This window comes from Leopardus geoffroyi, chromosome A2 (assembly GCF_018350155.1).
Source record: "Leopardus geoffroyi isolate Oge1 chromosome A2, O.geoffroyi_Oge1_pat1.0, whole genome shotgun sequence".
Lineage (NCBI taxonomy): Eukaryota > Metazoa > Chordata > Mammalia > Carnivora > Felidae > Leopardus > Leopardus geoffroyi.
Window position 1 is genome coordinate 80064472 of NC_059331.1, and position 24888 is coordinate 80089359.

The window sequence follows — 24888 nt, forward strand, 5'->3', positions numbered from 1 at the left end:
GTTCCAGCAGCAGCCTCCGGATCCTTCACCCTCCTAATATGGGTAGAGGCCGTAGCTCCTGGGGAAGAGGGGGTGCGAGTCAATTCTTTGGTTTTCAGGTGGGCATTCCAGAAGGCCTCAGGCTAGATGACTGTTCCTTCAGTATTTCCAACTGTTTCATAAGCATCAACTTTCCTGTATTAATTTCCCTTGTGCTTACAACCAATTTTTTTTTTTAAGTTTATTTATTGAGAAAGCAAGGCAGGGGCAGAGAGCAGGACAGAGAATCCCAAACATGCTCCATGCTGTCAGCGCAGACCCCAATGTGGGGCTCAAACCCACAAACCGGGAGATCAAGACCTGAGCCAAAATCAAGAGTTGGCCATTTAACTAATGAAGCTACTCAGGTGCCCCAAGTTAGAACCTGTTCTTTTTTTTTTTTTTAATGTTTATTTTTGAAGGAGAGAGAGACAGTGTGATGTTTTTTTTTTTTTAATGTTTATTTTTGAAGAAGAGAGAGACAGTGTGAGCGGGGGAGGAGCAGAAAGAGAGAGAGAGAGAGAGAGAGAGACAGAATCGGAAGCAGGCTCCAGGCTCTGAGCTGTCAGCACAGAGCCTGATGTGGGGCTCGAACTCACAGACTGCGAGATCATGACCTGAGCCGAAGTTGGACGCTCAACCGACTGAGCCACCCAGTCACCCCTAGAACCTGTTCTTAAACTAAGAACATACCACTCCTAAAAAGAAAGAAAAAGTCTGCCTTTGCATTTAACTGAAGAGTCAGGACCGTTAAACAGAAATGCTTATGATTCCAGAAAACCATGCCATGTGCCAAAGGAGCAGTGTGGACAATGCATGTCTCCAATGCTCAGAGGTGACAGCACTCGCCATCCCAACACTGGTTAGGCTTTCGGGCAAGAGGGAACTTGAAGGAAATGTCTCCAAGACCGAGCCACGTGCTTACTGGCTGATGTTCCTGTTTCACTTGGCCTCCGTCTTTGCCTTGCTCTACGCTGCCCCATTTCCTCCTCCATACCTTCTCTTGTGTAATGTCGTTCACAGGGAGCTCCCACCCCTTTGTCCTAAATATCAAGCCCCTTTCTCCTTTTTTTTTTTCTTTTTTTACCAGCATGAGTCTTGTTTCAGAGTATGCATGTGTCTGTATGTTTCAAAGAAGTGTATAGTTTGTAGGAAGAGTGACCAAGTGGACGTCATTTATTCCAGAGTTGAGAGCCCCTGTTGACTGCTAAAGCATTATCTTGTGTGCATGAGGACTCTCGAGAATTGCTGTTATTTGTTAGGGAAGCTTCAAGGGCCAGCTTCTGCCATCCAAGGTGGTTCCTGAGGCTGAACTTGGACATGTCTGTTGTTGTCTTTGCCCAACAAGAAGTTGATGACCTATGTCCACAAAGAACAGAAATTTGAAGCAACCCTGTCCAAGCCTGAAGAGCCAACCTGGGACTGACCATCCCTAGAAGAAGCACTTTCTATATGAAGACTTGGCAGGCAGGGCTTGCTTTAGGATGTTAGTAAGCCCACGTTTCTCCAAGCTCCATAAGCCATGGGTACATCTACAGACACGGGTCTCCTAATCCCCTCTTCTAGCTGGAGACTCACGTGTTTTTCACATGGGTCTCTCACCGGCTATGCTCTCACTAAATTGCCGCACAGAGGCCTCAGCTCCTACTCAGGAAGCTCCTGTCCCTGGTTGGCGGTGTTTCAGTCTCCTTTTGGTGAGATCAGAGCAATATTTCCTTTTTGTTCCAAGTGTCCCTCCTGAAGCCAGAGAAATATGGGCCTGTATTAGTCAAGGTTCTCCAGAAAACAGAATAGGGTATACATATATATAAAGAAATCTATTTTCAGGAGTATGCTCATGCCATTGTGGCGGCTTGGCAAGTCCAAAATCTGAAGGGGGAAGCTGGCAGGTTGGAGACTCAGGAAACAGTTGCAGTTGGAGTGTAAAGGTTCTGCCAGCAAGCCAGGAAGAGCCAATGTTGCAAATGAAGGCAGTCTCCTGGCAGAATTCCCTCTTACTCAGAGGAGGGTCAGCCTTTTGTTCTATTCAGGCCTTCAACTGCTTGGATGAGGCCCACCCACATTATGGAAGGCAATCTGCTTTATTCACAGCCCACTGATTTAATGTAAATCTCATCCAAAAACACCCTCACAGAAACATCCAGAAAAGACTTAACCAACTCTCTGGGCACTGTGGCCTCTCCAAATTGACACATAAAATATAACCAACAGAAGGCCTTGTTACTAAGTGATGGAGAATTGTCTCATGTTCTCGTGCTCTACAGTCACTTCACTACAGATGTCCCCCCCCCCCCACCAGCATCGCCATCCTCCCAATCTGGTATGGTTTCCCTTGGGGATCAGGGATGGGGCAGTGAAGTGGAAGAAGGGTGCTGGGCTGGAAGTTAGTTAGAGAAATGCTGGGCTCAAAATGAGCTCTTCTCAAGAATCCCCAGTCTGTATGTCCAGGCCAAGCAAGAGAACTCTTTTTTTCCCTCAGGATTCCTTCCATAGTAACATTCCACCTCCAGGTCAGGAGAAGACATTTTTTCCAGCCTGTACCAATACCTTCCTCTGGAGCTCAGGTCCAGCCAACCACTGTCTCTCCAAGGAGCCGAATCTCCAGCTGGTCATCTCCACTAGCCCCCAGCACATCTCCAGAACTTCCTGAATCCATGTTTGTGGTTGAGTTGAGCCATAGTGACATCAGTCACGTTATTGTTGATCAAAAACAAGGGTAAGCTGTAACCAAGGCCTTTGTGGTTTTTGACTTAACTGTTGCTCACTAACTGTAATACAACTATAAAAAGGCCCCAAATAGAAACTGTGTATACAGTAAGGGTAGACAGGATAAGAGCCTAGACTCTTCTCCTTTAGTGACAGAAGGTGGTTTGTCTCCTTCACTGGAACAAATTCAAGTACACACCCAGCTCAGTGTTGCCTGTGCATTTAAAAATAGCCTCTTTATTGAGATAAAATCCACATTGTATACAATTCACACATTTAAAATGTATGACTCAATGGTTTTTAGTATATTCATAGAGTTGTGTAACCATCACCACAAACAATTTTAGAGCATTTGATCACTCCCCAAAGAAACACCATATCCATAAAAAACCACTCTAATTTCCCCACCCCAAACTCCCCAGACCCTAGCCAATCACTAATCTACTTTCTGTCTTCTGTCCACATTTACGTATTCCGGACACTTCATATAAATGGAGTCATAAAACATGTGCTTCTGACTCATTTTTATAAAGGTAAAATAAGCTTAGGTGTTGTCATGACAACAAGATAACCAGACGAAGCACTCACTTCCAAGGGATATTGGTCACACTGCTCAGCTTAGTGAATTCGGTGGAAAAAGCATCTATGCAGTAAGAAAGACAGAAAGCCTGGATTTTAGCAACACCAAGCATGTAGAAATTCTGGATTCTATGTAAATTTGACTTACAATTCAAAGAATTCCCAAGAGGCTTTTAGTGGAGGAGGCACAAGAGCGCATTCAACAGTCTGGAAGGCCAGGAGGCAAATTTCCTGGAGTCCCGCTGCACCTTTAGCTGCACCTTTAAGATGTGTCTCTTGGGAAAGTTCCTCCCTTACCACTCGCAGCTGTCTTCCCAAGGGGAATCAAGTGAGTATCAGACAGGCATTTTTTTTTAAGTGTTTATTTATTTATTTTTGAGAGAGAGAGAGAGAGAGAGAGAGAGAGAGAGAGAGAGAGAATCCCAAGCAGGCTCTGCGCTGTCAGCACACAGCCTGACCCGGGCTTGAACCCACGAACCACGAGATCATGAGCTGAGCCGAAACCAACGAAATTAAGAGTTCGGCATCCAACTGACTGAGCCACCCAGCCACCCCAAACAGGCATTTTATTTTATTTCTATGCCTTGGTTGAATAAGGCAAGACACAGAGGGTACAGCGTCAAACGTGCACTTTGGTGGAGGCGGAGGGTTGGGGGATGGGGGTCAGAGCATCGGAGTCTAAGCCCAGGACCAAGGATCCAGAAGTGCTGTCTTGCAGTGCTGTGCATTTGGCGGGTTATAAGCCAGAAAATGCCAAGAATGAAAGCCAGCACTTTGAAATGGTGTGACAAGCTAGCTTTTTAAAACAAAGAGAAGGGGCTCTTCGGTGGCTCAGTCAGTTAAGTGTCAGACTCTTGGTTTCCACTCAAGTCATGATCTGACCTGTTTGTGAGTTCGAGCCCTGAATCGGGCTCCTGGCTGACAGTTTGGAGCCTGCTTGGGATTCTCTCTCTACACCCCTCCCCTGCTTGCATGCGCTCTCTCTCTCTTTCTCAAAATAAATAAACTTTAAAAAAATAAAAATAAAACAAAGAGAAGATGAATTGGCCAGTTCTCAGACTCTCTCTGGGCCTTGGGGTATGGTTTTGCTTTCTCAGACTTTGGGAATTATTAAATGGTGCTTACAATTTTTTAATGTTTATTTTTGAGAGAGAGACAGACAGACAGACAGACAGACAGACAGAACATGAGCAGAGAAGGGGCAGAGAGAGAGGGAGACACAGAATCTGAAGCAGGCTCCAGGCTCTGAGCTGTCAGCACAGATCCTGACACAGGGCTCAAACTCATGAACCATGAGATCATGACCTGAGCCGACGTCTGATGCTTAACTAACTGAGCCACCCAGGCGCCCCAGGCATTATTAAATGTTGCTTAAAAATAAATGTACATGAGAGCTAAGGATGTTTGGGGCAGTACGTGATGTGTTTCAAGGGCCCACATTAGTGACAAAGCTCACTGAAGACTTTACAGTGTGGAGGTCACTGAAGGCTGGCCCACTGGGGAAAGGTACTCCCAGATGAGTGGACTTGAGCTGGAAGGGAAAGAGTGACCCAGCTGACATAACAGCCATGATCGAGGTGAGAGAGAAGGGGAGGAGGGTGCAGAGTGGCCCTGGCTGTGGCTTTTTCCAAGCACTGCTTGGAAGTCAGATTCCCTCTCAGTAAAGTATTCCAATGACGCCTAAGCTTTGTGCACAAGTTCTGGCGACAGAAGGGCCATGACTGCTCCCTTCTTTTTCTTGCAGGTTCATACATAGCTCAGGTGGTTTCACAGCCCCCCCTGAGAAAGTGCCAGATTGCTTTCTCTGATAGCTCACATGCTTGGTCAGAGAGGGCTGAAGAAAACTAACCACTCAGTCTAGCTAGTCAATGAAACCGGCAGACTAATAAGGGCACAGCTTGGAACACGGTCATTCCTATATATTCTGCTTTATACTGTTTTATAATCTCTTGTGATTGCCTTATCTCCCCATCTGCATTTTAATCCTAAAGGTAGGGAATGTGCTTTTGCCTTTTATGCTGTCATTCAATGTGCCTGGCACACAGAGGACAAGATGCTCATTTTAGGCTGGTGATTTGAAGCAGGGAAGCCACACACAGGCAGGCAATGGCAAGATGAGAGTGAAGGAGCAAAAATTCCAACAAACCTAAAAATCAGCTTGAAACCCATTCCAAGACCTAAAAGTGTTTTAGAAATGAATCCCGGGGCACCTGGGGGGCTCAGTCGGTTAAGCATCTGACTTCGGCTCGGGTCATGATCTCGTGGTCCATGAGTTCAAGCCCCGCATCAGGCTCTGTGCTGACAGCTCAGAGCATGGAGCCTGCTTTGGATTCTGTGTCTCCCTCTCACTCTGCCCCTCCCCGGCTTTGTGCTCGCGCGCGCTCTCTCTCTCTCTCTCAAAAATAAACACACAAAAAAAATAGAAATGAATCCTGTGAAATGCACTGCACATTTCAGTGAACTAAAGCAAGGTCACAGTTTTAGGACAAATTTACATTCTAATAAATCATGTGTGTAATTCCTTGAAACAGTCTAGAAAATTTCCTTTTTCTTGAGTGGGTGCAAAGATGGTAAATAAAGTTGAAAGACCAGGAATTAAAATACTAAAGGCCTCTGTTGACGAAGAGGTTTCTCCTTCTGGAAAGAAAAGAAAAATCCCCAAACTTCATGCTGCCTTCCAAAGTCTTCAGCCAAAGAAAACAACATAAGCCTAAGTTGGATTAACTCAGATGAGTACAAAACAGTGAGCATGTTCAGATGTGGGTGATTATGACACATGGAAAAATTAGTATCTGCCCAGGAGAGAAGGTTGGGTGCTAGGACCCAGCGTCAGGAGGTTTGTTGGTCATCAGTCCTTGAACTATGAAAGCAAAAAAAAATGTAAGACACATCTAAAATCAAAACTAGAAAATAGGGGTGCCTGGGTGACTCAGTTGGTTAAGCATCTGACTCTGAATTTTGGCTCAGGTCATGATCTCAGGGTTTGTGAGTTTGAGCTCTGCACTGGCAATGCAGAGCCTGCTTGGGATCCTCTCTCCCCCTCTCTCTCTGCCCCTCCCCTGCTGTCTCTCGCATTCTCTGTCTCTCTCAAAATAAATACATTAAAAAAAAAAAACCAAAAACTAGAAAATAGAAATTGGGGCATGGAGGTGGGGAAGTTGGGTGAAATAGGTGAAGGGGCTTAAGAGTACATGTATCATGATGAGCACTGACTAATGTATAGAACTGTTGCATCACTGTATTGTACACTTGAAGCTAATAGAACTCTACTAGAATTAACTATACTAGAATTAAAATTTAAAACTTAATGAAGAAAATTTTAATTAAAAATAAAAAGAAATTGGGGCATGGAAATACTTACCTTAGGAAATTTAATGTTTAAGTTGCTCCTTCCCCAGGCATGGGTGCCCCTAATAGCCTGGCCAGTTTTCAGTCAGTGGCTCATCAAGGAGGTCCAAGAAAATGATCAGGAAGCTATTAAAGTAGATGCCAGGGCCCAACTTGGCCCTATTGAATCTGGGGCAAAGTTTTTGATATTGAGTATTTAAAAAAAATTTTTTTTAAGTTTATTTATTTTGAGAGAGAGGGAGCGAGCATGTGCAAGCTGTGGGGGGGGGGGGCAGAGACAGCGAGGGAGAAAGAGAATCTGAGGCAGGCTCCTCACTGCCAGTGCTGAGCCCGATGAGGGGCTCAAACCCACGAACTGTGAGATCATAACCTAAGGTGAAATCAAGAATCGGATGCTTTAGGAATGCAAGCTGGTGCAGCCACTCTGGAAAACAGTATGGAGGTTCCTCAAAAAACTAAAAATAGAACTACCCTACGACTCAGCAATTGCACTATTAGGCATTTATCCAAGGGATACAGGTGTGCTGTTTCGAAGGGACACATGCACCCCCATGTTTATAATAGCACTATCAACAAGAGCCAAAGTATGGAAAGAGCCCCAATGTCCCTCGATGGATGAATGGATAAAGAAGATGTGGTATATATATACAATGGAGTATTACTCAGCAATCAAAAAGAATGAAATCTTGCCATTTGCAACTATGTGGATGGAACTGGAGGGTATTATGCCAAGTGAAATGAGTCAGTCAGAGAGGGACAAAAATCATATGACTTCACTCATATGAGAACTTTAAGAGGCAAAACAGATGAACGTAAGGGAAGGGAAACAAAAATAATATAAAAACAGGGAGGGGGACAAAACAGAAGAGACTCATACATATGGAGAACAAACTGAGGGTTACTGGAGGGGTTGTGGGAGGGGGGTTGGGCTAAATGGGAAAGGGGCATTAAGGAATCTACTCCTGAAATCATTGTTGCACTATATGCTAACCAATTTGGATGTAAATTTAAAAAAATAAAAAATTAAATTAAAAAAGAAAAAAATCATATGGCAATTCAAATGTCATCTGATGTATTTACAAGCATATATAAGTTTTCATTTTTATTTTATTTTTAAAAAATTTTTTTTCAACGTTTTTATTTATTTTTGGGGGGACAGAGAGAGACAGAGCATGAACGGGGGAGGGGCAGAGAGAGAGGGAGACACAGAATCGGAAACAGGCTCCAGGCTCTGAGCCATCAGCCCAGAGCCCGACGCGGGGCTCGAACTCACGGACCGCGAGATCGTGACCTGGCTGAAGTCGGACGCTTAACCGACTGCGCCACCCAGGCGCCCCATGTTTTCATTTTTAAATGTCAGTATTGATAAAATGTTGGAACTTTTGCAACTATTTAAATTTATGATGAGTTTAATCAAAAACGTTTTACGGAATAGTTCATCAAAAATAAAAACGAATGTTCATGATTAAAAAAAAAAAAAAAAATCAGATGCTTACCAACTGAGACACCCAGGTGCCCTGATACTATTTTTAAAAAAGCAGGGGATTCTGATGTCATTGGGTCCGTGGGTCACATCTTGAAGACACACGGAAGCCCTACCCCCAGTGTGATAATATTTGGAGATACCACCTTTAGGAGATTAGGTTCAAGTGAGACCCTGAGGAAGGGGCCTTCATGGTGGGATTAGAGAAAGACACGGGGGCCGCTCTCTCTCCACAAGTGAGAACACAGCTGGTGGCTGCTGTCTGCGAGCAACGAAGAGGGCTGTCATCAGGAACCGAAATGGATGACACCTTGATCTTGGACTTCCCAGCCTCCAGAACTAGAAGCAATAAATGTCTGTTGTTTACACCACCCTGTCTGTGGCATTTTGTTATGACGACGGGAGCTGACTAAGACAACTCTGAAGTAGATACACGAAGCTGACCGCCTCTGTCATGTCAGGAAAGCTGTAGCCACCAGGACACAGAGACTTTTTCAGATAGTTTCAGGTCATATTTTCCACACAAGTTCAAGCCTATATTAGGTCAGGTTCTGGGACACTTGGGTGTAGATGCTGGGTAAAGTTCTCAGTCATTGTTGTGTGGGACTGGATTCCACGAAGATATACTCTTCCCCAAAACTGTCCTAGACAGACAGCTTATTACTTTCTGCGGCTAATAGCAGGCTTTTCTCCTTATACTTCATTTGTGTGCAGTTTTTTTTTCCCCCAATGTTTATTTATTTTTGAGAGAGAGAGAGAGACAGTGTGAGCAGGGGAGGGGCAGAGAGAGGGAGACACAAAATCTGAAGCAGTCTCCAGGCTCTGAGCTGTCAGCACAGAGCCCTATGAGGGGCTTGAACTCACATGCCGTGAGGTCATGACCTGAGCTGAAGTTGGACACTTAACCAACTGAGCCACCCAGGCGCCCCCGTGTACAGATTTTCTTTGCCACTAGACCATGAGATTCAAGGAGGCAGTATCTTGACTGATCCATTTTGGTGGCCTCAGAGTTTAGTTCAGTGCCTGGCATACGTAAGTGCTCAATATATGTTGAATGAAATGCTTATTTGTTTTTTGTTTGTTTAAGTAGGCTCCATGCCCAACATGGGGCTCAAACTCACAACCCCACGATCAAGAGTCACATGCTCTCCTGACTGAACCAGCCAGGCACCCCTGAAATGCTTATCAAGTGAATTAAACCTTCAAATATTTTGAAGAATAAAGTTTGCTGCTCAAAAAAAAAAAAAAAAATCCTTGAGGCACCCAGCTGGCTTAGTCAGTGGAGCATGTGACTCTTGATCTCAGGTCTATGAATTTGAGCCCCATGTTGGGTGTAGAGATTACTTAAAAAATAAAATCTTTAAAGGGCTCCTGGGTGGCTCAGTCGGTTAAGCATCTGACTTTGGCTCAGGTCATGATCCAGAGGTTCGTGGGTTCAAGCCCCACGTCAGGCTCTATGCTGACAGCTTAGAGCCTGGTGCCTGCTACAGATTCTCCTGGCTCACACCCTGTCTCTCTCTGTCTCTCAAAAATGAACAAACGTTAAAAAAATAAAATCTTTAAAAAAAAACACACCTTTTTTATTATGGACATTTTCAAACATACAAAATTAGAGAAAACAGTAAAATAAAGTCTCACGCACTCATCACCCAGCCCAGGACCAATCATATTTCATCTAGATCCCTACACACCCTATCCCCTTGCCCCCCTCTCCCACCCACCCCCATTTTCACTCACCCCCCCCCCAACTCCCACAACACTCATGGCATGATTATTTTGGCAAAACCCCCATACATGACATCATTTCATCCATTTCCTTCAGCATCTATCTCTGAGATAAAGACTTTTAAACTAAACAAAATATAACCACAATAACATCAAACTTAAAAAGATGGGCCATAATTTTAATACCATCAACTATTCAGTTAGTATCCAAATTTTCCCAATTGCATCATAAACAACATTTTTGTTTCAGTTTGTCACTATCCAAACAGCCCACATGTCAAACCACGCCTGGTTGATCTGTCTTTCAAGCATTTTTACCTACAAATTCCCCTTCTCTTTTCCTCCTCTTGCAACTTTTTTTGTTGAAATAGCCAGATCATCGTCCCACAGAGATTTCTACATTCTGGACTTTTCGGACTGTATTTCTGTGGTGTCATGTTCCTCTACATGTTCCTTAATCCTGCAAACTGGTAGGTGGAATTATACCTATAGGCTTGGTAAGATCCAGCACCACCCCCCCACCCCATTTGGAGGTGGGTGGATACAAAATACTTCCGTTCTGGTTAGTATCATGGCATAACAAATTATCCCAGACTCAGCAGCTTAAATTTTTTTTTTTAAATTTTTTTTTTAATGTTTTATTCATTTTTGAGACAGAGAGAGACAGAGCATGAACGGGGGAGGGGCAGAGAGAGAGGGAGACACAGAATCGGAAACAGGCTCCAGGCTCTGAGCCATCAGCCCAGAGCCCGACGCGGGGCTCGAACTCACGGACCGCGAGATCGTGACCTGGCTGAAGTCGGACGCTTAACCGACTGCGCCACCCAGGCGCCCCAGCAGCTTAAATTTTTTAAAAAATTTTGTTCAGGATTTTACAGGTCAGGAATTTGGAAAGGGAAACAGGTATGACTTGTCTCTGCTTCGTGGTATCTGGGGCCTTAGCTAGGGGTAAAACTCAAACGTATAGATGCACAGAGGGAGACCATGCGAAGACGGGGGAGAAGACAGCCATCTCCATGTCAAGGAGAGAGGCCTCAGAAGAAACCAGCCCTTGCCAACTCCTTGATCGTGGACTTGCAGCTTCCACAACTGTGAGACAATAAATTTCCTTTATGGGAGCCACCCAGTCTGTGGCATCATGTTACAGCAGCGCTGGCAAATGGATACACAGTTTTTAGCCTCAGAATGTATCATAGTAGGGATACAGTCAGTTAACTATATATTAAAATTATTAGAAACAATTCCCCTCAGGGTGCCTGGCTGACTCAGTGGCGCATGTGATTCTTGATCCCCGGGTTGGGAGTTCGGGCCTCACATTGGGTGTAGAAATTACTTAAAAATAAAATCTTTGGGGCGCCTGGGTGGCGCAGTCGGTTAAGCGTCCGACTTCAGCCAGGTCACGATCTCGCGGTCCGTGAGTTCGAGCCCCGCGTCAGGCTCTGGGCTGATGGCTCGGAGCCTGGAGCCTGTTTCCGATTCTGTGTCTCCCTCTCTCTCTGCCCCTCCCCCGTTCATGCTCTGTCTCTCTCTGTCCCAAAAATAAATAAATGTTGAAAAAAAAAATTAAAAAAAAATAAAATAAAATCTTTGAGGAAAAAAAAAAAAAAAGAATTCCTCTCTGTGTAGTTAAGTGACTAATTCAATACACAATTCGATTCATTTGTTTCTTTTGCTTTCAATTTTTGGGAATTTTTTTTTTTCTTTTTTAAATGTTTATTTTTTTTTTTAACATTTTATTTATTTTTTTAACGTTTATTTATTTTGGGGACAGAGAGAGACAGAGCATGAATGGGGAAGGGGCAGAGAGAGAGAGGGAGACACAGAATCGGAAACAGGCTCCAGGCTCTGAGCCATCAGCCCAGAGCCCGACGCAGGGCTCGAACTCACGGACCGCGAGATCGTGACCTGGCTGAAGTCGGACGCTTAACCGACTGCGCCACCCAGGCGCCCCAACATTTTATTTATTTTTGAGACAGTGAGAGACAGAGCATGAACAGGGGAGGATCAAAGAGAGGGAGACACAGAATCTGAAACAGGCTCCAGGCTCTGAATTGTCAGCACAGAGCCCCACGCGGGGCTCGAACTCACCGACCGCGAGATCATGACCTGAGTCGAAGTCGGACGCTTAGCCGACTGAGCCACCCAGGCGACCCTAATTGTTTTCTTTTAACATTTATTTATTTATTTATTAAAAAAATTTTTTTTTAATGTTTATTTATTTTTGAGACAGAGAGAGAGCACGAGTGGGGGAGGGGCAGGGAGCTAGGGAGACACAGAATCCGGAGCACGCTCCAGCCTCTGAGCTGTCAGCACAGAGCCTGGCATGGGGCTTGAACTAACAGTGAGATCATGACCTGAGCTGAAGCCCAATGCTTATCCCACTGAGCCACCCAGGCGCCCCCCACATGCCTCTTCAAAATCAATCACGTCTCCGTCTTAATTTTGCATTTCTTTTGCTTTGGACTCCCCAGTTCTTTTTATAACAGCAACTGTCACAAGTCATTGAATACTTACTATGCTCCAGGTGTTGTGCTAAGTTCTTTACACTTAAGTCATGTAGTCTTCCAAGTATTATTTTAGAGGAGGACACAGGCTTAGGGAGATTAATAACATGCCTGAGCTCACACATCTAATAAGGACAGACACACAGAAATCACACTGGTGAAGGTAGAGAGTCTCTGGTATGACTCATAGGTAACAGCCAGAATAATAGTAGTAACACCTAACTTTTATTGAACACTTACTATTATACCAAGTACTAGTGCTTATTTATTAGGGTCAAAACAATTTCCTCCTCGGGGCGCCTGGGTGGCTCAGTCGGTTGAGTGTCTGACTTCGGCTTGGGTCATGAACTCAGGTCTGAGTTCAAGCCCCGCGTGGGGCTCTGTGCTGACAGCTCAGAGCCTGGAGCCTGCTTTGGATTCTGTGTCTCTCTCCCTCTCTCTCTGCCCCTCCCCTGCTCATGCTCTGTCTCTCTCTCTGTCAAAAATAAACATTAAAAAAAATTTAAAACAACAACAACAACAATAACAACAACAACAAACCAATGTCCTCCTCTGCCCTAATGTTCCTTTCCACAGAGGAAGCTCTTCTGGCCTAAGATTTCTGACCTCTCCTCTACTCCTTGAGTCACTCCTCCCTAGGAGTGGGGAACAGCAACTTCTAAGGGGTGAGCATGGGGGAAGGAACCTCAGATGCACCCCTCCCTTCTCCTTGGCAGCTGGCCTCCTTCTGAACAGGCCCTGTGCTTCAGGGTTTACAGGGACAGGTCCCAGTCTGGAGGCCCGCCTGTGTGGGTACCTGCCTAATTCCGCTCACTTCCCTACAAATACAAACCACTGGCTCCAGTATAAAATGTATCAGTGATAACGTTAATATTTTTGATCCCGTAGGTTTGATTTCTTCTTGCCCATCTCTTAATGACTCAGAGCTTTTTAAAGGATCCTCTTTACTTTATTATATCCTCTTGAATCCCCAAACGATTCCCTAAACGTTTAATCCTAACAAGAATTCATGAGAAGACTACCCTTCACCCAGATGAGGAAACTCAAGGATGCGTATTTGCTCTCAGTTCAGCATCGGGTGAAATGAGAGCACGCGAGAGTCGGCAAACAGGCACACGGCCCCGGGGCTGCGGATCCGGCTTCGCCGCCACTCCCTCCGCGGCAGACGGACCCTGAACGAGTGCTTTCCGACCTCCGTCCGCTTACCAGTTCCTTTACCGGTAAAGCGTGGGGTCCGACCGGCTGCTCCCCGCAGCTCCTTCCTGCTCTGAGTTCTGCGGCCGTGAGTCAATGATGACCAGCCACCGACTGTCTCTCCCCTGCCTTCCTCTGCGTCACTGCGGATTTTCGGAGGCTAACTTCTCCCCTGCCTGAGCGAGGCCCAGTCCCGGAGGACACGGGGTGCTTGAAACTCCCCCTTGTTTAATAGGGCCGGGCCCTCTGTGCTCCGCTGCTCCCTGGCCTTTGTTGCCATAGCAACAAAACAGGCGCCCACACTTCCGTTTCCGAGGGAGTGACGCAAGCCGCCGGGAGGGGCTGCGCTGCGGCGGCTCTCCGGGGTCCCGGCTCTGCAGCGCCCCCCAGCGGCCTCGCAGGGGCCCGACTGCAGGGACAGTGTCCTCTCCCACTGCCGCCCCCCGGGCCATTCCTGCGGGGTGGTGCAGGCGGGAGTGAAACCACGCGCGGGTTTTTCCAGAAAAAAACGCACCTGTCCGCCAGGTCAGCCTAAGGAAGAATAACAAAAATCTCACGAAATCCAGGCTCACTCGCATAAAAGCCGGATTCAGAACAGCGAGTTCTCTGCCACTACAAAAGCCTGCCCTTTGGTTTAGTTACCACGGCACGGGGTCGGTGGAGATCTTGTGGCAGGCCTTGACTTCTGATGAGTTTCATCTGATTCCGAAACTCAGCGGTTTAACGCCGGAACAAAGCAAACTAGCAAAGAACAGGAAGTGGAAAAAACATTTTGCCTCCTTGGAAACCACCTTTTGTTCACCTGCATCCCTTCCAAACAGCAGTCAAATTAGCCCAGATACCTGCCTTTCTGGGGTGTATCCCCAGATGGGGCGTCCCCCAAAAGGCCTTTGTCGACGAATTTGATGCTCCTGCTTTTCAGAAGAGGGTTCAGTAGGGGAACTGGAGGTTGTATCTCCCTGCCTGCATAACGAGGTAGCTCACTCTTTTTTTGCGTTTTCTAAAAGAAATTGCTTTGGCAGGGAGGACACAAGGTGTAAGACAAGCACACGTTTTGGAAGTGCAAAAAGGGTGGAGATGTCAGTGTGTACCAGAGGGAAAAGGGCAGGCGGCCAGAATGTGAAAGAGTCCTCTGGCCTTCTGACCCTTGCCCTCACAGGACCTGTCCCCACCGGCAACCAGCAGACACTTCCTCACTTAGGTGGGGGAGGGTGGCTGTGGCCCTCAATGGCATTGTTCCCAGAATGGAAAATGTGGGTGTTGGCAACCATATCAAAGGCCTTGGATTGTTCAGAAAACTTTGCATCTCTGATCAGCAGACTTCAGAGCCCAAGTGCTGTTCAAGGTCTGTGGAAGCTTTGGAACAATAGACTTGGCCCCCTGCCTATCTGTTTGCATGACTTTATGAAAGAGGTAAATGGGTCCCCAGACCAATTACCATCCTACCAACCTGCTTGAAGTGGCTCTCAACAATTAAAGTCAGCGCTAAGGCCAACACCAGTTAGAGACCCCAACTGGACCTTGGGGAGACAGACTTAGGATGAGGTGAGTAAGGTACTCACTCCAGCACAGAATTTAAGAAGGTGCCAAAAAACTCAGTCATCAAAATATAGTTTTTCTTTTTCTTTTTTTTAATGCTTATTTACTTATTTTGAGAGAGAGAGAGACAGCACAAGCAGGGGAGGGCCAGAGTTGGGGGGCGGGGGAGAGAATCCCAAGCAGGCTCTGTGCTGTCAGCCCAGATCCTGACTCGGGACTCAAACTCACAAACAGCGAGATCATGACCTGAGTGGAAATCAAGTGTTGGACGCTCAACTGACTGAGCCATCCAGGTGCCTCCAAAATAAATAATATTTTAATGTAATCCTAATATTAAAATAAATTTTTTAATGTTTATTTTTGAGAGAGCGACTGTGAGTAGGGGAGGGGCAGAGAGAGAGGGGGACAGAGGATCTGAAGCCAGCTCTGCACTGACAGCAGTGAGCCCAATGTGGGACCTGAATTCATGAACCATGAGATCGTGCCCTGAGTCCAAGTCTGACACTCAACCTACTGAGCCACCCAGGTGCCCCTGTAATCCTTAAAATTTTTGACACTTTGTTCACTGTGGATTATTTTGCGTTAATTTCAGTTTTTGAAATTATTACATCTAAATATTGTTTATCTTTAAAAAAAATTTTTTTAACGTTTTATTTATTTTTGAGACAGAGAGAGACAGAGCATGAATGGGGGAGGGGCAGAGAGAGAGGGAGACACAGAACCGGAAGCAGGCTCCAGGCTCTGAGCCATCAGCCCAGAGCCCGATGCAGGGCTCAAACTCATGGACCGCGAGATCGTGACCTGAGCCGAAGTCGGATGCCCAACCGACTGAGCCACCCAGGCGCCCCTAAATATTGTTTATCTTGATAATGGAGTTTTTTGGCACGCCCCGCCCCCCCTTAAATTTTGCACAGAGGTGAGGGCCCCACTGGCCTCACCCTAGTCTAATCCCTGGTCAGAAATGGCGTTGTTCACAAACACTCAGAAACAGGAGACATTGAAAAAGCCCCATGGTGATCAATCAGGAGACGAGGGTCCAGTGTGGCCCAGATTATCCAGGCCTAGATACCGCACTTGGGCAGAGATGTGAGAAAAGTCAGCTTTGTCACAGGCTCCAGACACCTAACAGTTCTGCCAGGGAATGCAGCTGGAAAGCTGCCTCCAAGAGCCCCAGTCCAGCCCACCTGCAGTTTTCCACAGGGAGGCTGGGGCAAGCGTTAGCAGTGGGCGGTTGCCCAGTCTTTCCAGTCTGAGAAAAACTGGAAAGCTCCTTTTCCCTAAGAGTCATGGCAGGCATGCTTTCAGCAGAGTGGTCAATCCTCTGGCTCTTGAAGTTATCTTGGTTCTAAATAGAACCTTCCATTGAAATGCAACCATCTCTGCAGAAACCATTATCAGCAGAGCTCTTAGCAGAGACTAACTTATGTCATTCATTCATTCATTCATTCATTCAACAAACATTTACTGAGTACCACACCAGACGAGAGTAGGATCCATCCTGCCCAGTCTGATGACAGAAATGTCAAGTTCATGTACTAAGGTTAGGCTAGAGGCCAGGGCAGGATGGTGGAAGAGCCCCCCAGTCAGAGCCCCTTCTAGCTGGGATTGCAACTGAGGAAGAGCAGGACTCAGGGGGAGCTCCTGCCTGGGATATAAGACAGGAGCGTAGAATGGGACGAGAAAAATCTCCTGTTGCTCTGATTTGCCTGGGCTATGCAGGGCCAGAGGAGGTAGCCAGCAATTGGCTTTGATTCATGGAGCTCTCACCACACAACTCCAGAGGGCATCATTTTCAGAATACAATGTATGCCTCATGGCACTGGGCAGATTTGGGAGTGTTCTGTCCTGCCCAGTAAAGACAGTCTCTAAGAGGGTAGGTGAGTTTTTCCCTTAAAATATATGTCTGTGCATGTGGGGACCTTGCACAAGGAATCCTGTCCCTTGGGGTGGGGGGAGAGGAGCCCAGATGGACCCCGCCTCTTGGATCTCTGCCCAGCCTTGGCCTGACATTGTGGGAAGTTGCTTGGCATTGTGGCCCTGGCCCAAGTCCTCTGGTGAGCAATGGGCTGTGACCCCAGTGAGGCTGCCTCCCTGGGAGAGATAAGCCATTCCACGTGTGCTGCCTTTGATGTGCCTCCCAGGAAGGTGTCCCAGGAGCTAATCATTGATGTAGAAGCCTGGGAACTGACAAGAGAGGGAAAGCCAGGAAAGTTTCTGGATCCTGCAACCTCTCTTTTTACTTACTAAAAAAAAAAAAAAAATTCCCCTCTTTTTAATTTTTGAGAGAGAGAGCACACAAGCAGGAGAGAGGGGCAGAGGGAGAGAAAGAGAGAATCTTAAGCAGGCTCCAGGCTCAGTGTGGAGCCCGACGCAGGGCTTTGTCCCCAACCCTGGGATCATGACCTCAGCTGAAATCAAGAGTCAGAAGCTCAACCGACTGAGCCACCCAGGCGCCCCTTTCTCTCTATTTAAACAAAATATCGATGCAGCACTTTTATATACATCATCTTATTTCTTTTTTATGACAACTCTGTTAGGAGAGGTTCTGTTTCTCCCATTTTCTAGCTGAGGAAATTGAGCCCTGAGCTGTGATATAACTTCCGGATAGCACAGTCAGTAAATGGAAAAGTTAGGACTTGAGCATTACATCCGTGCCCTTTTCCTGTGTAACTCAGCCCCGTGACCCCAAATGCTCCTGTGCCTCAGGTGCCTGGAGTCATCCTTTCCTCCTCCTCCTCACAGCTTATTCCGAGTATTGTATCTAAGAATAGATCTCAAATCTGCCCATTTTTCTCCATCTCCTCGCCGCCATCCTAGCGTAAGCCCATTCTCACAGCTCACCTCCTGAAGATCTCTCAGCTGCTACTCTTGTGCTTCCTTGCATTTTTTTCTCTTCTTACTACTGTGTGTCCTTAGGCAAGTTTCTTAACCTCTCAGGGCCTGAGTGTTATCTCTGCAAAATGAAAAGAATAGCGCCACCTCACAGGCTCTTGCTAAGGATTTGGCAATCATGCTGTGCTTAGAGCAGCCGGAGAGCAGTGCCTTCCAAGAGAAATACAGTGCTCTACTCACAAGCCATTTAAACCTATCTAGTCACTGATGAGGGAGCGTGGGGCAAGCTGGGGGCAAAGTACAGGCTAACAGCACCCCCTCCCCCCTCCCCCCACCCCAGTGCACTATGTGTGATATTCCTCGGACACTCCTGGCTACCTAAGAACAAAGAAAGACGGTTTAAGTGCCATGGTAATGTGGGAAACCAAGGCAAGCGAAAACAACTTCCCTTACTGCCTACAACCCATTGACAAGTCCTTGAAACAGGCAGTGACCTCCTTCTAGGAGCTCAGCTGCCTCGATGATGACGCTTTGCTTGGGGCAAAAGAGAATCTTCGCTTCACATTATCCTGACAGCCACCCCCCGCCCCCCTCCAGGAACCTGTAAGTCTACTTTAACATATAAAAATTCCTTTAGAAACTTCCTTTATCTCAACTCCCCCAAGATATATATGCTGGCAATCATACTCCAAGCTTATGGCCCCCTCATATACATCTGAAGGGTCTCATGACTGAGGTTTTACTAAACGGTAATAAATGGCATTTCTCTAGCAACAGCTAGTCCCTCAAGGTCCTAGAAACCTCGCTTCCAAAATTCCTTAGAGACTCACACTGTCCCTAACCCCCACTCCCAACCTGAGGGTATATAATGAGTTACCCGTCACAACCCTAGTGCAGCATTTGCTGCCCATCGGTCCTGTCCCCGTGCTTTAATAAAATCACCCTTTTGCACCAAAGATGTCTTCAAGAATTCTTTCCTGGCCGTCGGCTCTGAACCACCCCACCATCACCCCAAAACCTCATCAGTCACCATATTAAAAAGGCAAAAAGAAGTGAAATTCATTTTAGTAGTATAATCGATTTAACACAACACATAAAATAGCATCCATTTAACATGTAAGCAATATTTTGAAAATACTGGTGAGATATTTTATATTCCTTTTTTCATACGAAGTCTTAAAGGCCAGTGTGCATTTTACACTTACTACATGTCTTGGTTTTAAGTGTCTAGTAATCACACGCGGCCAGGGGCTGGGGTACTGGTTCAGAGTGCTCTAGCAAGGCGTGGAGCCTAAGCATTTGCTCTTAGGCTGGTTGTTCAGGGCCAGAACGCCAGGCAGGCGGTTCCTCCTGAATTCATTGTTCATTGCTCATTGTTCGCACCCTCAGGCCTTGCTCTCGCTTTCCCCTGCCTCCTGCCTTCGCTAGGAGAGGTCCCGGGACTGACTCCAGGGGGCAGGAGCTCTGGCTTCTGTAATGTGAGGCCCGCTGAACCTTCGTTTTCCTGTCTGTTAACGGGAAGCACTTACACTTCGCTAACCTAATTATATGGAATCCATCTTAGTATAATTAGCGTGTCTGTTGGGGCTCCCCAGTGGTGGGAGGACATATTTGGGGTTCAGGAAATAGTCCCTTAGAGTCTGGGGGAAAGGCATTTCCACATCCCTGACCCCCTGTTGAGAAGGAGGGAGGCACCGGGAGACAGAGTGGAAGGTGGTAATTAGGGAGGAGTTTCCAGAGCAGAGCCAGGCATCTCTGCAGAATTTAAGACGTCGTCCCTCCTTTTTATTTTTTTATTTTTTATCTTTTTTTCATTTCAAAAGAGTTTGTCTGGAAGCCCTTAGAGCCTGGAAGGAGGATCTGCCCTTAAGTGGGGTTTCCTGCCCCCATCACTACTGCCACCCTTCCCTGTCCAAATACAGAAGCAAAACACTCCTTCAAAGAGCTGTGTCGGGCGGGCCAGCTGCTGGCCTTGCCCTTGGAGGCGGACCACTGCTGCTCAGCTGTGGCATGGGCTAATTACTGCCCAGGAGATCTCACAGACTTGGCTTTGCCCTCCTTGTGTTTCTCAGGAATCCAGCTGCAATAGTTTGCCGGGGCTGCTCTAACCCAGCACCACACACTGGGTGGCTTAGTACAACGTCTCACAGTCTGGGAACTAGAAGTTGGATAGCAAGGTGTCCGTACTGTTGGTTCCTTCTAAGAGCAGTGAGGAAGGATCTATTCCAGGCCTCTTTCCTAGCTTCTGACAGCCTCCGGAGTTCTTTGGCTTGTAAAGGATACTCTTCCTGGATCTTCATGTTAATTTTGCTCTATGCAAGTCAGTCTCTGGGTCCACAAGTCTCCTTTTTGTAAGGACCCCAGTCAACTTGGATTAGGGTCCACCCTAATGATCTCATTTAATTTGATTGCCTTGGTAAAGACTCTATCTCCATATAAGGTCATATTGAGGGTTAGAACTTCAACATATGGATGGGGGTGGTGATGGTACACATCAGCCTAAGCTCCATAACAGTAGCCTAAGCTCCTTTGGCAAGTGTAGGCATCTGCTCCCATGCTTGGGAATCCAGGAGGTGGGTGAGCCTCTGAGCCTTCCAGGATCAGTAGCCATGTCTTCAAGTGTGTGGTGTATCTGACACAGGGTAATTGCCGGTAATTACCAAGCCAGCTCCCAGAAACGCACAATTTCCTGGGGCTGCACGCAATACTGTGACCAACAAAACTCAGCCTCCACCCTTCAGGAAATGTAATCCAATAGGAGAGATAAGACATTAACCATATAATAAAATACAGGGCAGTGAAAGGTACAAAGAATAAAGCAATAGAGGAGGGAGCGCTTTCTTGTGGTTGAGAGATAAGTGAAAGATTCACAGAGATTTGCTTTGAAGGGTCATTCTGATTCCAAAGGTAAAGATGACAAAGGTGAGGCATTCCAGGGGTAGAATTCCAGGGAAAGATGGACATCCCAGGGAAGACCAGATGGCTTGGCATGTTTGGGAGATGGATGGAAGCAGCTAGGGAAGAAAAGGGTGTGAGGGCAGAGCAAAGCCAGTTGCAGTGGGCTCTTCCTCCCAGGCCATGGGGACCCACTGAGAGTTTTCTAGCAGGAGGACAACATAACGTGTAATTAGGGAGTTTAGCCTGGCCGTGAGAATGGGCCAGGAGGAGTTAAATTTTGTTTTTTATTTATTTCATTTTTTATTTACATTTTTTAAATGTTTATTTATTATTGGGGGGGAGAGAGAGAGCACACAGGAGGGGCAGAGACAGAGGGAGACACAGAATCTGAAGCAGGCTCCAGGCTGTCAGCACAGAGACCGAATCGGGGCTCGAACTCACAAACTGCAAGATCATGACCTGAGCCAAGGTCGGAAGCTCAACGGACTGAGCCACCCAGGCACCCCAAATTTTGTTTTTAATGTTTATTTATTTATCTTTGAGAGAGAATGAGAGCAAGAGCGGGGGAGGGGCAGAGATAGAGGGAGAGAGAGAATGGATCCCAAGCAGGCTCCACCACAGAGCTGCACTTGGGGCTTGAACCCATGAACAGTGAGATCATGACTGGAGCCTGAAACCAAGAGTCAGCCGCTTAACCCACGGAGCCACCCAGGCGCCCTTGGGTTAGGAGGAGTTAATGAGGTGGAGCGGGAACAGAGGGGACCAACAGGAGGCTGGGTAGTTGTTCCAACGGAGCGGAAAGGCCTGAGCTAGGGCGGTTGCTATGGAAACGCAAAGGCAGCAATGGGAGCGTAGAAGTGGGAAGAAAGAACCCACAGAAGTCGACAAGAGCGGATGCTTAGGTGTGGGAGAAAAAGGAGGAGAAGACAGGGGGGCTTCAGCTTGTCAAGTCTGGGCGATTTGGAGAGGGTGGGTACCATTAGGAGAAGGAAACTGGGAGGTGAAGGGTGTGGCTGTTCCGCCCCGCTCCGCACTGCCGCCAGAGCGCCTCGCCTCCGGGGAGGGGTGGCCCTCCTTGCCAGTTAAAGCAAAAACAGAAGGGCCTCCCCTGACTCGTACCCTAGCACCACCCTCCCTTTTTTTTTTTAACCTCAGAGGCTGTATCTTAGTCATTTAAAGGCACACGGGTGTCTCGAGGGTGTAAATGTCACAAGGAGGAAATGAGAAGGGAGAGACCCTAAAGCACTATTGTGGAGACTAGAAAAAACGCAGAGATGGCACTGGTGTGACATGTGTATCCGACAACACAATCTCAGCCCTAAGCTGGCTCAGCACCCGAAGGATGTCTCCCACACGGGCATCCCTTCTTTGGGGGCAAGATGGACGCTTGCATTCAGTCTCTAGGTCCTGGCTTTTCTCCCTCTGAAACGCGTAAGATACAACTTTTGTCTCCATATGAAAGCTTCTCATCTCCTATTGCAAAGGGTCTGGAGTGTCCCTTGTGTGAGCACACCTGTGTGCGTGTGCTTATGTGTGCCTATATGTGTGCACTTGTGTGTATGTGTGTGTGCTTATGTGTGTGCGCACCTATATGACTGTGCATGTGCCTGTGTGCACCTCTGTGTCCATGTGCATGTGTGCCTGTATGTATGTGTATTTGTGTGCCTGTGTGTGCACCTGTGCGTGCCTCTCTGTGTACCTGTGTGTGTATGTGTGTGCCAATGTGCGTGCTTGTGTATGTGTGTTATGTGTGCTGTATGTGTGTGTGCTTGTGTTTGTGTGTGCACCTCTGTGTGCATGCCTGCATGTGTATTTGTGCGTGTGTGTGTGTGTGTGTGTGCGTGCGCTCGTGTGCACTCCCTACTTGGCATCTCTTCCTCCCTACCCTGTCTCAGCCCTCTGTCCCTGCAGGAGCATTTTTACCCCTCCCTAGCCAGTTCCAGGGCCCCTTGTCTGATGGGCCAGAAACTTTAATGTGGGCAGACAGATGACAACAGTGTAATCTGGAAGTCACTGCCCACTAATAAAATACAATATTCTGGAAGCAGGATCTAGCTGAAACGCCTTTTTTTTATGACCTATTATCTCCAAGGGTGAAGAGGGGAAAGCCAAAGTGAGAAATGATGCCATGGCCTCTATGACACGTGTTCCTGGACAGGGCTACCCAGGAAAGGATCTGAGGTGGATTGTAAAGGAACACAACGTACAAAATGCAGAGTAGTGAGGTTGCAGTGGGACAGTGAGTGGTGTGGATGACGGGGCCGGAGCTTGAAGAGCCCAGGACATCACCCCCTCTAGTGTCAGTGTCTGCTATTCTACAAAAGAATGTAAATCCCAACCAGTAACGATCCAAATGCACAACAGTAGGGGATTGGCTTAAACCTTTATCCTTTATCCATATAAAGAAATCACACGGTCAGGGGCGCCTGGATGGCTCAGGCGGTGGAGCATGTGACGGAGCATGTGACTCTTGATCTCAGGGATGTGAGTTCAAGCCCCATGTGGGGCTGTAGAGATTACTTAAAAATAAAATCTTGAATAAAAAATAAAAAAGAAACACATAGTGGCCCCCAGAAGGGAAGTGTCAGGAGCAGCTATCCTGACCTGGAAAAATGTTCTCGATCTGCTTCTGAGGATACATAAAGTAGCATCTAGTTTTTCATGTGAAGAGCGTATATGTATTAAATGTTGGAAGTGGCTATGTCCTGGTTGAATTATGGGCGACTTTTCTCTCTTTATTTTTTAATTTCGAAGTCATTTTTCTTCTTTTTTAAACCATTTTCTTCTTCAATGAAAATATACTACTTGTGAAATTTAAAAACGAATAACATTTAGCAAATAACACGTGCCCTCAGGAATATTTCTTTGGTGTTGGAGAGCAGAATTAGACGTCAGTCTTCTCCTGACAGCCAGAGTCAGCCCTGCTCCCCACCCCCACCACTTTCCATCTCAAAGCTACTCGGAGCCCTGCTGGGAACAACCAACCGGGTGGGGGAGGTGTGGGAGGAGGGCTGTGTTAAGCACCACTGCCTTTAGTAGGAGAGGGAGGGCTCTTAGGCAGGTCTAGTGACTCTTGCTCCGAAATCCCCAGTTAATCGGGTCCCGTAGAGGGTTAAGAATTGGCCTTCCTTTCTCTCTCCTTCTGTTTTCCAGCAGCCAGCTGCTCCTCTCATGAATAAGTTTTCTTCTGGTTTCAGTCCCGTGATTCTGCCTTCCAAATGCTATTGTACCCGGGCCAGCTGGTGAGCAGGACTGGTTTTTAGGGGGACAGTCTTCAGGTCACACAGGGGTTAAGTGCCATGAGAAAGGCAAAAGTAAAGTTAGAAGGTCGCCGGGGGCAAAGGGGAAGGACCAGGGCCTCCCCGCATTGCCGGGCGGGAGGAGGGTCCAGGGGGTAGACTGGGTGCGGTTAGGGACTTGAGCAGAGAGGGTCCCAGCAGCAACACTTTCAGGGCCACCAGCAGGTCTGGGCGTTCCTCAGACAGGTGTGCAGACTTTTGCAGCTGCTTTGAAAGGCTAAATGAGTCATCCCCACCTGCTCCTTCCTGCCTTGCCCTCCAAGGGATAGCACAACTGCAGGTGACGGGTTCCTCTGGAGTTCCAGCAGTTTCCCTTGCAAAGGTTTAGAAAGCTATTCGGTTGCAGGACTGCATGCTCTTTGTGAGTTTTTACCATGAGCTACCATCTCTGTGTTTTCTTTTTATTTTTTTTTATTCCTTTAAAGATTTTTAAAAAATGTCTATTTGTTTTTGAGAGAGAAAGACAGAGTGTGAGCCGGGGAGGAGCAGAGAGAGAGGGAGACACAGAATGCGAAGCAGGCTCCAGGCTCCGAGCTGTCAGCACAGAGCCTAATGTGGGGCTTGAACCTACAAACTGTGAGATCATGACCTGAGCCGAAGTCGGACACTTAATGGACTGAGCCACCCAGGCGCCCCTCTTTTTTTGTCTTAATGTTTGTTTATTTATTTATGTATTTCGAGATGGAGAGAGAGAAAGAGAAAGCGTGTGAGCACAAGCAGGAGAGAGGCAGAGAGAGAGAGAGAGGAAGAGAGAATCCCAAGT

The 24888-nt window shown here is 47.0% G+C and overlaps 1 long non-coding RNA gene across 1 annotated transcript; it reads right to left on the reverse strand.

Annotated features, from left to right (window-relative positions):
• Positions 1-1176: 1176 nt before the first annotated feature.
• Positions 1177-2667, reverse strand: LOC123606334. Its single transcript, XR_006716236.1, has 3 exons — positions 2566-2667; positions 1621-1755; positions 1177-1377 (listed from the first exon to the last, which is right to left on the reverse strand). It is a non-coding gene; the product is annotated as an uncharacterized LOC123606334 (long non-coding RNA).
• Between the last annotated feature and the right edge of the window lie 22221 nt (positions 2668-24888).